The sequence below is a fragment of the Salvelinus namaycush genome, chromosome 36 (genome assembly GCF_016432855.1).
Source record: "Salvelinus namaycush isolate Seneca chromosome 36, SaNama_1.0, whole genome shotgun sequence".
NCBI lineage: Eukaryota > Metazoa > Chordata > Actinopteri > Salmoniformes > Salmonidae > Salvelinus > Salvelinus namaycush.
In genome coordinates, this window is record NC_052342.1 from 7,452,195 (window position 1) to 7,466,590 (window position 14,396).

At 36.6% G+C, this 14,396-nt stretch overlaps 1 protein-coding gene across 2 annotated transcripts in view; it reads left to right on the plus strand.

The window, feature by feature from the left end:
- LOC120030344 (neurexin-2-like) overlaps positions 1–14,396 on the plus strand; it is an 848,849-nt gene that overhangs the window by 443,512 nt on the left and 390,941 nt on the right. The window lies entirely within an intron of this gene.

A 14,396-nucleotide genomic window follows, 5' to 3' on the forward strand; every position in this document is an offset into this window, starting at 1 on the left:
GCAGGGCTTAAAAACAAAGGTGTCATTGTATGCTGATGATTCATGTTTTCTTTAAATCCACAACTTGGATCCCTCCACAGTCTCAGAGGATCTAGATATTTTCTCTAACCTCTCTGGATTACAACCAAGTGATGATATGACATATTGGATCGCAAAAAAAATAGTACCTTTACTTTACCATGTAGTTTACTAATAAAATGGTCTGATGGTGATGTGGATATACGCGGTATACATATCCCAAAATAAATAAATGATCTCATTCTAATACATTTTTATAGAAAGTTAGCAAAAATAGATAAGATCTTGCTACCATGGAAAGGTAAATACCTTTCTATTTGTGGAAAAATCTCCCTGATTAACTCTTTAGTCATATCCCAGTTTACCTATTTGCTTATGGTCTTGCCTACACCTAGCAAACCATTTTTTTTTATTATTTGAGAAAAAAATATTCAATTTAATTTGGAACGGCTAGCCAGACAAAATTAAACAGGCCTTTTTATATAATGAATATGAATTCCGAGGGCAGAAAGGATTAAATATTAAAACATTAGATCTCTCACTAAAGGCTTCAGTCATACAAAAGTTATACTTAAATCCAAACTGGTTCTCTAGAAAATTAGTAAGAATGTCTCACCCTACATTATGTTCAAGAAAGGCATTTTTCCCTTTATTCAGATTACAACCTCTAACTTTCAGTTATTTGAAAAGGAAATCATCTCCCAAATATCGATATTTTTACAACAAGCCATAGACAGTTGGTTGCAATTTCAATTTAATCCACTAGAAAAGACAGAACAAATAATACAACAAATATTGTGGTTAAACTCAAATATAGTAATTGATAAAAAAAACACATCCTTTTAACAAAGGTATAATCTTTGTAAATTATATATACGACAGGTGGAGTTGTCATACATGCAACTAACTCTACCCAAAATTACAACCAACTAATTGCGGCTATACCGCAAAAATGGAAAGAGGAAAGTATACCAGTTTCATTAAAGGACCAACAAATTGACAGCCGTGCCATATAGATTACAAAATGACATACCAATTCCATGGCACATGGTTTATGAATTGATACGCAAAATGATGCCCGATTCAAAACTTTAAATTATTATACAGAATTCTTGCAAACAACAGAATGTTATTTATATGGGGGATACAACCTTCCCAGCTCTGCAGATTTTGCTGTGAAAAGGCAGAATCATTAGATCATTTGTTTTGGTACTGTCCATATGATGCTTGTTTTTGGTCACAGGTCCATGAATTGTTGAAGAATTGCAATGATTGCCTGGAGCTAACCCTGCATATAGCACAACTCAGCGATCTGAGAAGTCATAGTCAATCGATCAATAATATAATAAAACTTTTAGCAAAAAAAATGATTTTTAATTTACAATCTGTATAAAGAATAAAAATAGAAAGGTTCAGAACCTTTGTGAAACATCACAGCACATTTGAAAAATATATGGCAAATAGAAATCCAATATGGATTCTTAGGGCTAGGCATCCCGTCAGCGGGACACCTGCCGTCAACTTCCGGTGAAATTGGAGGGCGCGCATTTCAAATAAATAATCATACAAATTATGGATATCAAACATCTAGGTACATACAAGTGTCTTATTTTTCAACCAGCACAGGCTTCGTAAAATCAAAATTAGCGATTAAATATTCACTTACTTTTTGAATATCTTCCTCTGATTTGCAATCCCAAGGGTCCCAGCTACAACGTGCATGGTTGTTTTGTTAGATAAAATCCTTCTTTATATCCTAAAAAGTCTGTTTAGTTGGCGCAATCGATTTGAGTAATCCACTCGTTCAACATGCAGAAAAAAGAATCCAAAAAGCTACCGCTAAACTTTGTTTAAACAAGTCAAAATACTTTCTAACTGATTTCCAACTCTGACTCCCTGTACCAAAACTCAAAATTCTTCCTTGTTTGGGAAGAAACAAGCCTAAAACCTTGAACAAAGACTGTTGACATCTAGTGGAAGCCATAGGAATTGCAATCTGGGAGCTGGAATTGCATAGGACCCATAGCTTTCTATTGAAAGTGCATGGGCTCTCAACAAAAACATTTCCGGTTGGTTTTTCTTTGGATTTTTGGCTACCATATCAATTGTTTTTTATAATCTCATACATTATTTTAACATTTATACAAACTTCAAATAGTTTTCTATCCAATGGTACCAATTATATGCACATCCTGGCTTCTGGGCCTGAGTTACAGGCAGTTTACTTTGGACACGTCAGTCAGACAGGAAGTGGAGAAAAATAGACCCTAGCCTGAAGGAGCATAGATGTGAGGGGTTGAATGGAGCTGAAGGTTGGGACTAATAACAACAAGATAACTAATGTAAAACATGCTGTGTCCGTAAAACGTATATAGTTTAAGATCTTTTTTGAAAGAGTACAGTTTGCAAGATATGGCAAATATAAATCAAACCTGATGAACATCATACATATATGGGAGAGGATGAGGGTAGAGGAAGGACAAGAGTTAAAAACAAACAAATAAAACTATTGTAAAATAGTCTGTGTCCATAAAATGTATATAGTATGTATCAGCTGGAAATACAGGCCTATGTGTTGTCACTAGTTTGCTCCAATTCGGGGAGGGGAGGGGTGGTAGGGTTGGAGGGTAATAAAGGAAATATATATATTTTTTAAGATATGTATGTATTTATATGCGTATGTATGTATATGTGTATATGTATATATTTTTGCAAAAAATATATGGGGGATTGGAAGTGACACAGACAATTACACTGATGGAAGCTACAATCTAGCTCTCAATATTAAAGCTGATCTACCCACTAAAAAAAACATAAGAAATTATATTACATTCAAAACAAAATAGACACCAGGAGACAACAAAAATACTATTTACACAATATATATATCCAGAGTAGTGAGCGCATACATTTTCATACTTTTTTCGTACTGGTCCCCTGTGGGAATCCAACCTACAATCCTTGCGCTGCAAGCATATACTGTACATATTTATATTGTTATATACAGTACAGTTAAATTAGATATTTAGAATGAGCGGAGGCGCTGTGATACAATGTTTTTTTAATCTGTTTTTAAAAGACTATAGAAGAGTTGTGTAGACAAGTGTTTGACTACAGTACAAGCCTATTTAAAATATGAAGTCACCAGTGTACCAGACACAGGTGTTACTGAGCTTGCTCTTAGTGGCCCTCCAGGGGCCCTATCCCAGCAGCCCTCTCTCTGTCTGTCTGCTCAGATGCAGCACGGCCCTACCCAGGGGCCCCTGAGAAGTTGTTATGGTAACCGCAGATGCACAGTGGAAGTAGCCCCGGCCGTGTCTGAGAGGCTGTAATTGGTCCCCTCTGGTGGACCTCTAGACTCCGTGTGCATCCCAAATGGCACCCTTCTCGCCATTATAGTGCACTATTTTTTTTAACACAGCCCAATAGGCCCTGGTCAAAAGTAGTGCACTATATAAGGAATAGGGTGCCATTTGGGACGCAGGACCTGTGCACTAGAACATTCATCACTGCCTGGGCTGTGGAGGAGAATCAAAACACTAACCACAATTCTGTTACCTTATAAAACACTAAAAGAAGAAATAGAGCACAGAACATTCTCACAGTATCTCACAGAGGACCCATAATGGAGCACAGAACTCTCTTACTATGTCTCACAAAGGGATACATAGCCCAAAACCCTTACTCAAGCAAATATGACCTAAAACACTGGCCACAAAATGTCTTACTATGTTTCTAAGAGGAGTCGAAATACATTACAGAACGCTCACACACAAAGTCCCAAAAAAAGTGCTCCTAACAGGCAAGAGGAAGGTTGATCCAAGAGAGGTGACATTCTGAGGGCACGGTGAGAGCCAGACAGAGGGAGAGAGGGGGAGTGAGAGGGAGAACGAGATCACTAATTACCACAGACCAATTACCAACCCAATGAAGGGCCCCAGAGAGGAACGCAGTTGGAATGGGGCACACAATACCCCACACACACGTTTGTCAAAAAACAAAAACGTTGATACAAATGAAGGTTATTTCTCCCGAATGCATTGAAGTCAGTCCCTTACTCCTGAAAATGTCTGCTAACTTTTCAAAAACTGCTTTGCACTTTTTGGAGTAAGTCAGCAATAAAAATGCATATTTGAGGAGCGATTCTTCTTCTCTACAATTTGAGGGCATCGTTCAGTTATGCAGCTAATGAATCCACAGTATTGATTAGAATGCCTTACAGCCTTGACTGAGATGCATTAAGTGTCAAACACACATTAGTTTTAGGAAGAGAACTGCGAACCATAATTGACTTATTCAATTTCTCTGACACTATTTGACCTAGTGGGCTTATTGCTTCTCTCTTGCTTCTATATTCACTTTTATGAATGTAGTCCCCAGAGTTTTGCTGAATTTAGACAAAGGCGGCATGATGGCCCTGTATTTACTTTGCTAGGGTTGCCCTTTTAGCCAATGGTTCCTTGGGAAATATATACCCACAATGTATTTTGTTTCATTTCAATGTGACTTCCTGGTTTAGATGAAGGCTGAAGTGAAGAAATTATAAGAAATGCCAGGAGCAAAATAGTTGTTTTATTCTTATTGTACTTACATCAAAGGAGTTTTGATGTACTGATTCTTCATAATTTAGTTTGCCATTCTCACCAACGACTTTTGCAATATCCTTTGAGTAGAAAAAACATACTTTTTAAACATAAAAATAAGAAATGGATAAAAAGAAAATGCATAAATATATATATATATATATATATATATTTTTTTTTTAAATACAATGGCTTTACTTTAGATAGTTATTAAAGATGGACAGTATTTAATTGGCCTATCTTCAATAACGGTCAATCTCTGGCTTGAAAAATCATAAATCCTCACCTCCCAAAGACATTGTTATGTGAATTTAAGAGCTCACAAAGGAATGTTGAAAGGAATACTGTGTCTGCGTCAAACATCAATCCCAATCCTGTGTACAGTAAGTACCCTTTCTCAGTCCCCTTAACGCAATGCCGTGAATCAGATCAGTGGAGACATGTTACATGCACTCTATTCCATAACTATGGGCATTTTCTCAGAGTGGAACTCGATCCCAGGAGTATTCCTCACCACTTATAGCTGGTTCTAAATGTCACGCCTCTGGTCCACTCCATTATGATGACCAGTGTTTACAGGCAGGCTACCTGAATCAACAGCTGTTGTGACATGACAGTCCTCCAATAGGAAGTGCCACTGCCAGCATGTCAATTTCTCAAGTCTTGTAACTGGATAGTGAGAGACTACAGAGAGAGTGCGAGAAGGGGGGGGGGGCAGTGACATCCACAGGGTAGCCTTAAAATCCCTATTTTTAGTTTATTTTCTCCAGTGCAGCTTTATCTATTTCCGACAGATGTTGTTTCTGTCGAACTGTTAAACTACATGTGCTGATTTGCAGTCTGCTCCCTCTGTTTTATTGATTTGGCCTCTCTGGTCGGTCTTAAATGGCTTTAGCACAGGAAAGACTCCCAAATGTCTGCAAAGCTTAATTGATTACAAATGATATCAATTCAATTATTTCTCATACTCTTTGAATATTCATTTCATTTTCTCCCCCTATTTTTTGTTTTATTTTGAATTTTTTGTATTTTTTTTAAATCAAATTTTTAAATGTTTTACAATTATTTTTATATGTAATAGGCCTACTTCTTGATAGCTTGAAAATCAATGGCCAATAGCCATTTTCAACATATCAGAACATAGGCTTAATTAAAATAAACATTTAAAGGGACAATCTGCCGTTGCTACATCTATTTTTGGATTTATACATTAACGATTTGTAGGCCTACCCATTTATTCTTGAATAATATAACTTATAAATGCCTCATGAGCTTAGGTCAACTGTTGTACCCCATCATAACCCAAAATGTAAGCTTATTTTACATTGTTTGTAAACAAAGTAGTTATAAACAAACACTATATAGCCGAAACATGATTAAAACTGTAATTCTGATATCATGACTGGTCAGTCCTTGCATCCATAGAGCTGTATACATTTGAGTGGTTACATTTCTCCAGCCCCATCCCTCAACTTTTTACAGAAACAGGGGCGTGGAAAATGTGTTATTGTTTCAACCGGAGAATCCCCCTTTTGACAAATAAAGACATTAGGAAAGAAAAAACTCCACATAGTCATAGACCATTCTATATCTACATGCACGCTTGCCTAATCAATCCACAAATATTCTACTGTGTTAAGAACAGGTCGGCGACACAGAATGTGTAGGTCTAAGTTCAACTCTTCTTCCAAAATGTCTACTCGCGTATAGTTTTGTATAATAATGTTGGTTGTCTAGCAGTAGGAATGTGGTGTAAAACACCAGAATGATAAATAAACATTAGCAAACATTTGCTGTAAGGGGAGAAATTGAGTGATGAACCAGTGGGCTGGATTCTATCAAATCAGTCACAGCTGTTTATTCAATCTTTGTTTACAAACTATTTCCTGCACACAGACTTTCATTATAAAATCTAAAGTCATGCTTGAGAGGGCATCTACCTGCAATAGGAGTAGAGTAGGCTAGTCGTAGTCTTTACAGTAGCCTAGGGCCAGGCTACACAAAGCCAATCATGTTTTATATCACACACAAGCGCATAGTGCCTATTAAAAATAGGCGGGAAACGATTCAGTGCGCTAGGTTCCCCTTCAACACCCGATTTGTTGTCAGTGAAATATCAAAATAAGACACAACAGACAGAATAAATAATATTGTCACGAGGTAAATGTTGAAATTGAATTGCAGTGGTGGAAAAAGAACCCAATTTTCATACTTGAGTAAAAGTAAAGATACGTTACAAGAAAATGACTCAGGTAAAAGTGAAAGTCACCAAATAAAATACTACTTGAGTAAAAGTCTAAAAGTATTTGGTTTTAAATGTACTTAAGTAGTACCTGAAAGTATTTTTACTTAAGTACTTTACACCACTTTGAATTGTAATAATGGCTGTAGTGGGTCTAAATAGGTGTTTGGTATGACGGGCTGACGTATGACGTAAAGGTAACGTAAGGGTAATGGCGGACTGAAGGGATTTATGTAGAGCACCTCAAGATAAAACATAATATTCGAAATATCTGCTAAATTAGACTAAAATATTAGCACTACTTAATCTGGTGAGTGATAACCTTCAATCTGGACAATAACACAAAACAAATCCTAAAACTAGAGACATTTATCGACAAATATTACGAAAACAGGCAACAACCAAACATGACGGAGAGTAAGACAGGGGAACCGATTACAAAACGAAAACGTGACTCTTCTACAGACACTGATGATTTAATATTCTCACCACCGGGAATGGTAAAGGTCGAAACCGATCTGTTAAAATCAATAAATGACAAACTGGGTATACTTGAATTAGTTAGTAAGGATATAAAAGAGTTGAAGGCAAGCCTAGAGATGAGTGATGAAAAAGCTGCGACATTGGAGAAGCAAACACACGCGCTAAAAGGGACAGTCAATAAGATTGAAACCGAAATGAATGGAATTAAAAAGGAGAACACCGTTCTGAAGGAAACCTTACTGGACATACAAACTAGATCCATGAGAGAGAATTTGGTACTTACAGGTATCCAAGAAAAAGAAGGAGAAGTTCCTGAATCTATAGTTAGAGAGTTCCTCCTTACAGCGCTTCAGATTCCACGCGAAGTTATCGACAAAATCCAACTTGAACGCGTTCACCGCTTCGGACAGAGAGGGCAGAGGTACGAACGCCCAATCGTTGCCAAATTTGCTTCATTTAAAGATAAAATAATGGTTAAAAGCCTGGGTAAAAGACTTGCTGGGACCAAAATTGGCATGAATGATCAGTTTCCGAAGGAAATTGCAGAACGGCGCAAAGTTCTGTATCCAATTTTCAAAGAAAATAGATTAAAAGCGAAACGAGTAGCTCTCGTCGTTGATAAACTATATATTGATAACCAGTTGTTCAGAGACACAAAGACTACTCCATGGTTATTTTAAAAATTACAAAGTTCTCATAGACGAGGGAAATAAACACAATTCAAGCCCGGTTACTGATTGTAACAATACAATAAAAAATATAGCTTTTCTATAAATCTTCACATATAACTAATTGAACACACAAGCACTAATTCAACATAGTGAAGATAAAAACTAAGTAAACAGAAGGCACAGTATGTGTGGATGGTATGGTTTGTGTTTATTTTTTATTTTATTTGTTATGTTTGGAAAGTTGAGTGAGTGAGTAATGAAATGGTTGCATATCCCAGAGCCAATGTATTGCTGTGAGCCGGGTATGAGAGGGCTTTCAATGTTGTTCAGATGATGGATATACTTTTATAATGAATTATACGTCTTATTTATTTATTGTCCTATCATGGAGAACTACATTTTTTATTTATTTTTTTATAAATTATATCTAATTATTTATTATCCTATTTTAATGGTACGGTCCATGGCACTATACCCTAGACACCCACCTGAATGACCCAGATACTAAGGAGAAGTCCCTAACTGTTTTATGTGCCCGCTGTAAGCGGTCTGTATGCAGCTAAAATGAGGTCAGAGACCAAGAGCAGCACTGCCCCCTCAAGATTCTGAGCCTGCTTGGCAGGGTTGGTCCTGCAAAGCCAAAGCCCCATAAAGGGAGAGCATAATATACAAGGAAATTCTCAAAGCTGCTAATGAGAACCTTGACGACCTTGTACCTAGCCGGTGGGGATTCCGGTGGGGTGCCCCCACCCAGGCAGTGGCAGTGCTGGCAACACTAGCTGCAGTAACCCATGGGGAGGGGGTCACACTCGGACATTCAGAGAGGGGGTATATTATTGTGGCCCTGGCGGCACAAAATCAAAGTCGGACTGCATGGAGATGCGTGGGGACATGGTCATGACGGGTGGCCATATTGTGGGTGTTTCAGGAATAAGGTGTACATTTGACCTCCATTATCTAGGATATGACAATGGTAAATAAATCTCTCAATTTTTGCTAATTTTTTGTGCGGTCTTGCAGGCCTTCTCATGCAACTGCAAGTGCATTTGTAAATCATGACCCATCTTGAGTTGGGCTCTGGGATGGTGCAATTGTTGAGAAAGTGAGCTTATGGTTGTGTGGGGGTAAGGGCTGAGTGTGTGTGGGTGTATGTGTGTATCCCACAACTGTTGCGAAGGAAGAAGTAAAAGATGTTAGGGACAATAGAGGATGATCCACAAATATATATAATACAAATCGAGGTGAGGGCAATGGAAATGCATATGGCAATTGATCTTCTTCAATTCGGTAAATGGCACTGTATGCTCTTTTCAAAGAATGGATCCCAGTCGGTTCAGGGCTATGGGATACAGGGGGTCGAGGGTGGTCTGCCGGGCATTGGGATGACAAGCCATCTCGAGATGAGGCCTTTTAGCGGGTGGAATAGTAGGGACCAATTGGAGGTTTACTTAGTAGAAATGCAAATATCATGGTACAACTATATAGACACTCAATCATTATGTTACTTTTTAATAGTACGTTTACAAAAATATATTCTGATTAAAAGAATGAAAGGTGTGTCTCATTATGGTAAGTGGTGAAATAAGTATAGCCAGTTACAATTGTAATGGCTTAGCAGATAATAAGAAAAGACGATCAGTATTTACCTGGCTAAAAGAGAAGGATTATAATATCTATCGTTTACAGGAAACCCATTCAACAGTTTTAGATGAAGTTTTGTGGAAAAAGAACTGGGGGGGCAAAATATATTTCTCCCATGGGCAAAGAAATTCAAAAGGGGTGATGGTTTTAATTAACAATAATTTTGATCCAAATGTGCAAATTGTCCAAACAGATCCTCAAGGTAGATGGATTATTTTAAATATGTTATTGGACAATAAACAAATATGGCTTGTTAACCTATACGGTCCGAATAATGATGATCCAAGCTTCTTTGAAAATATATATAAGAATTTATCAACTCTACAAGCAACACTAGACTCTATTATTATAGTGGGAGATTTTAATACGGTCTTAAATACCTCTATAGACCGGAAAGGAAATCACACTACAAACTATCACCCTCAGGCACTTAAGGAAATCATGAATGTCATGGATATATTGGAATTAGTGGATATATGGAGACTTAAATACCCTGATTTAGTGAGATATACATGGCGGAGGCTGAATCAAGCTAGTCGTCTTGACTACTTTCTTATACCATTCTCTCTGGCACCAAAAGTTAAAAAAGTGTTGATAGGGGACAGAATGCGGTCGGATCATCACATAATTGGCATATATATTTCTCTTACAGAATTTCCACGTGGGCGAGGATATTGGAAATTTAATCAAAGTCTACTAGATGATAAATTGTTTAGAACTAGGACAGAAGATTTTATAACTGACTTTTTCAGACATAACATAGGTACAGCAGATCCCCTTATTGTATGGGACACTTTTAAGTGTGCCTTTAGAGGCCATGCAATTCAGTACTCATCTATAAAACAAAGGGAATTTAGATCAAAAGAGTCCATATTAACAAAGGAAATTGAAGGACTAACAGTACAGTTAGATAGCAATAAAAACGGTACCATAGAGGCACAGAATAAGTTAGAGGAAAAACAAAAAGAAATGGAGGAACTTATTCAAGAAAGATCCAGTGTAATATATTATAAAAATAAAGCGAACTGGATGGAATATGGGGAAAAATGCACCAAATTCTTTTTCAAGCTTCAATATAGAAATGCTACCAAAAAAAATGTATTAAAACTTGTTACAAATGATGGAGTCACGCATGATTCACCAAATGATATTTTGAAAGAGGAAGTAAAGTACTTTAAGAATATGTTTTCGTTTCAGGCTCCTCCATCTCCACTAACTGAAACTAATTGTATGGATTTTTTTCCTATTAATAATGTAAAATTAACATCTGTACAGAAAGACTCATGTGAAGGCCAAATTACAGAGGAGGAACTGCTTGATGCAATTGGGGCCTTTAAGGATGGGAAAACTCCAGGGCTGGATGGCATACCAGTGGAAGTATACAAAACTTTTTTTGATATACTCAAAGGACCATTATTAGCTTGTTTTAACCACTCCTATATAAATGGTAGATTATCAGACACGCAACAAGAAGGTCTGATATCGTTATTACTGAAACAGGACCCAAGTGGTATATATAAAGATCCAGTCCAATTAAAAAATTGGAGACCTCTTACACTTCAGTGTTGTGATGCAAAAATCCTAGCAAAATGCTTGGCGCATAGAATAAAAAAAGTTTTGTCAGATATTATTCATCCTAATCAGACAGGTTTTTTACATGGACGATACATTGGAGATAATATAAGGCAAGTACTGGAAACAATAGAACACTATGAAATATCGGGGACACCAGGTCTGGTTTTCATAGCTGATTTTGAAAAGGCTTTTGATAAAGTACGACTGGAGTTTATATATAAATGCCTAGAATATTTCAATTTTGGGGAATCTCTTATAAAATGGGTTAAAATTATGTATAGTAACCCTAGGTGTAAAATAGTAAATAATGGCTACATCTCAGAAAGTTTTAAACTATCTAGAGGAGTAAAACAAGGTTGTCCACTATCGGCATATCTATTTATTATTGCCATCGAAATGTTAGCTGTTAAAATTAGATCAAACATTAATATTAATGGATTAGAAATCCGTGGCTTAAAAACTAAGGTGTCATTGTACGCTGATGATTCATGTTTTCTTTTAAAACCACAACTAGAGTCTCTCCACGGCCTCATAGAGGATCTAGATACCTTTGCTATCCTCTCTGGATTAAAACCAAATTATGATAAATGTACCATATTACGTATTGGATCACTAAAAAATACACATTTTATATTGCCATGTAGTTTACCAATTAAATGGTCTGACGGAGATGTGGACATACTCGGAATAAAAATCCCAAAAGAAAGAAATGATCTCACTCCAATAAATTTTTATAGAAAGTTAGCAAAAATAGATAAGATCTTGCTACCATGGAAAGGAAAATACTTGTCTATTTGTGGAAAAATCACCCTGATTAACTCTTTAGTCATATCACAGTTTACCTATTTGCTTATGGTTTTGCCTACACCTAGTGACCTGCTTTTTAAATTATATGAACAAAAAATATTCCATTTTATTTGGAACGGCAAGCCAGATAAAATTAAAAGGGCCTATTTATATAACGAATATGAATTCGGAGGGCAGAAATTATTAAATATTAAAGCATTAGACCTCTCACTAAAGGCATCAGTCATACAAAAGTTATACTTAAATCCAAACTGGTTCTCTAGTAAATTGGTACGAATGTCTCATCCTATGTTCAAGAAGGGCCTTTTTCCCTTTATTCAGATTACACCTGCTCACTTTCGGTTGTTTGAAAAGGAAATAATCTCCAAAATATCCTTATTTTTTAAACAAGCCTTAGAAAGTTGGTTGCAATTTCAGTTTAATCCACCTGAAAGGACGGAACAAATAGTACAACAAATATTGTGGTTAAATTCAAATATAGTAATTGATAAAAAAACTGTATTTATCGAAGAAATGTTTAAAAAAGGTATAATTTTTGTGAATGATATCATAAATAGGACTGGTGGAGTTATGTCACACATGCAGCTAACACAGACATATGGAAATGTCTGCTCTACCCAAAATTACAACCAATTAATTGCAGCATTACCACAAAAATGGAAGAGGCAAGTAGAAGGGGAAAAAAGTAAGGAACTTGTATGTCGGCCCTGTATTAAAGAACATAAATGGTTAAAGAAAAGTGTGATAAATAAAAACATATACAAATTTCATTTAAGGACCAAAAAACTGACAGCTGTGCCATATAAATTGCAAAATAGTTGGGAAGAGATGAGAATAGGAAGGTTCAAATCTTTTGTGAAGCATCACAGCACAGTTGAAAAATATATGGCAAATAAAAATCCGAAATGGATGATGTTGGAAGATAGATGGGAAGGGTTGAGTGGAACTGAAGGGTGGGACTAATAACAAGATAAACAATGTAGGGCATACGGGATCTGTGAAATGTGTATAGGTGCGGAGCTTTTGTGAAATAGCACAGTTACAAGTGGAAATAAAATTGGATGGACAACAGAAATAGAGGAAGGACTAAGAACAAACAAGAGAGAACTATTATAAAGTAGTCTGTGTCTGTAAAATAGGTATAAGATGTATAAATTGAAGGTAAAAGCAGAAGTGTTTATTAGTTTACTCCAATTGGGGGAGCGGTGGTAGGGCTGCGGGGAATAATAATAAAGGTATATTCTTTAAAAAAGTATGTATGTCTATATAGGTATGTGTATGTATATATGTATATATGTATGCATGCGTGTATGGATATATATATTTACCCAAAAAAATATGGGGGATTGGAAATGATGCAGACAATTACATTGGAAGCAACATTCTTTCCGCAATATTAAGCTGATCCACCCCCCAAAAAAAAAAAAAAAAAAAAAAAAAAAAAAAAAAGTCTAAAAGTATTTGGTTTTAAATGTACTTAAGTAGTACCTGAAAGTATTTTTACTTAAGTACTTTACACCACTGTTGAATTGTAATAATGGCTGTAGTATATACATGATTGTATTTTAATCAGGTTTTCAAAAGGTTAGCTAGAAGCATGGGTTTCGATTCAGTCACCAAAAACAATGTGCATTTCGTCTTCATGTGCTCACTCATGTTGATGCAATGCTACCTACACATGTTCTTGAACCTAACATGAGTGCAGGCGATTGAGCCAACAACAACATTGTTGAGATTTGCTTGATGTTTTTCATTTAGTTTTTGAAGCAATCAATTAGACTACACTTGCCTCTGCACATTTATTACAGTTATATAGCCAAGGATAGCCTACTTTTTCAGCCAGCTGCAAGCACATGAAACAGGTGGAATAGGTGGAATACTACGACCATGTTAGTTTGCTGCAGGGCCATGCAGACCTTTCAGGGTGCAGGTGCAAGGGGAAAAAAGGCACCTACCCCCATATCTCAAAATTCCTAACATACCAAATGCCTCTGTAGCAAACATGTTTAACTTTTTTAAGCAGATGCCTATTTATTTCTGCAACAACACACTCATTCATCATCACAAATTGTGAGCAAGCTATACAGTGCCTCCCAAAGACGTGATTGACATCAGGAAAAGGGGGTGGGCTATCAGTTGATTGTGATTTACCTCTTTGTCTTTCTGCCTCTCTACTGTGCAGACCAGACAGAATATTGATGATGAAGGTTAAATGCTGTACTGTTGATGTTTAAACTAGGTAGCTAGCTACACACACTCGACCGGTGACCAAATCTCTGATGCCATGTACTGTATGTTTGCATACCAGGCGTGGGCCATCTCTGTACAGGGTACTCTGGGGAAAAAGATCCAATCGGTTGTGCAAGCTCCATACAG